At 74.5% G+C, this 271-nt stretch overlaps 1 protein-coding gene across 1 annotated transcript in view; it reads left to right on the top strand.

Annotated features, from left to right (window-relative positions):
- Positions 1-6: 6 nt before the first annotated feature.
- EEF1D (eukaryotic translation elongation factor 1 delta) overlaps positions 7-271 on the top strand; it is a 15,920-nt gene continuing 15,655 nt past the window's right edge. The window contains exon 1 of the mRNA XM_024741093.1: positions 7-217. The gene's annotated coding sequence lies outside the window, so the exon portion shown is untranslated. The remainder of the gene's footprint in view (positions 218-271) is intronic.

Here is a 271-nt window from a genome sequence, read left to right as displayed (position 1 = left end):
GGGGTCTCCCACTGTCTTCTGTCCACCCGCGGGGAAAGTCGCGCGGAAGGCCCAGGCAGCGCAGCGGGCCGTGCGCGCGGGTCGCGTCCCCCGCGTCCCGGCGCGTGGTAGAGCCCGCTGCTTCACTTCCCGTGCGCGGCCAACGCGGCCCTCCCTTTTCTTTGCCGTCGCGCGGCGCCGAGCCCTCAGCGTTGGTCGCCGCGTCCTTGGCTGGCGTGTGAGTACCTAGGGTTGCGCCGCCAGGCCCTGGGGCCCGGGGAAGGGACGGCCC

Source organism: Neophocaena asiaeorientalis, unplaced genomic scaffold, assembly GCF_003031525.2.
Source record: "Neophocaena asiaeorientalis asiaeorientalis breed wild unplaced genomic scaffold, Neophocaena_asiaeorientalis_V1.1 scaffold177, whole genome shotgun sequence".
NCBI classification, from domain to species: domain Eukaryota; kingdom Metazoa; phylum Chordata; class Mammalia; order Artiodactyla; family Phocoenidae; genus Neophocaena; species Neophocaena asiaeorientalis.
Note: the sequence above shows the minus strand (reverse complement) of the source record. Positions and strands in the feature narration are given on the sequence as shown.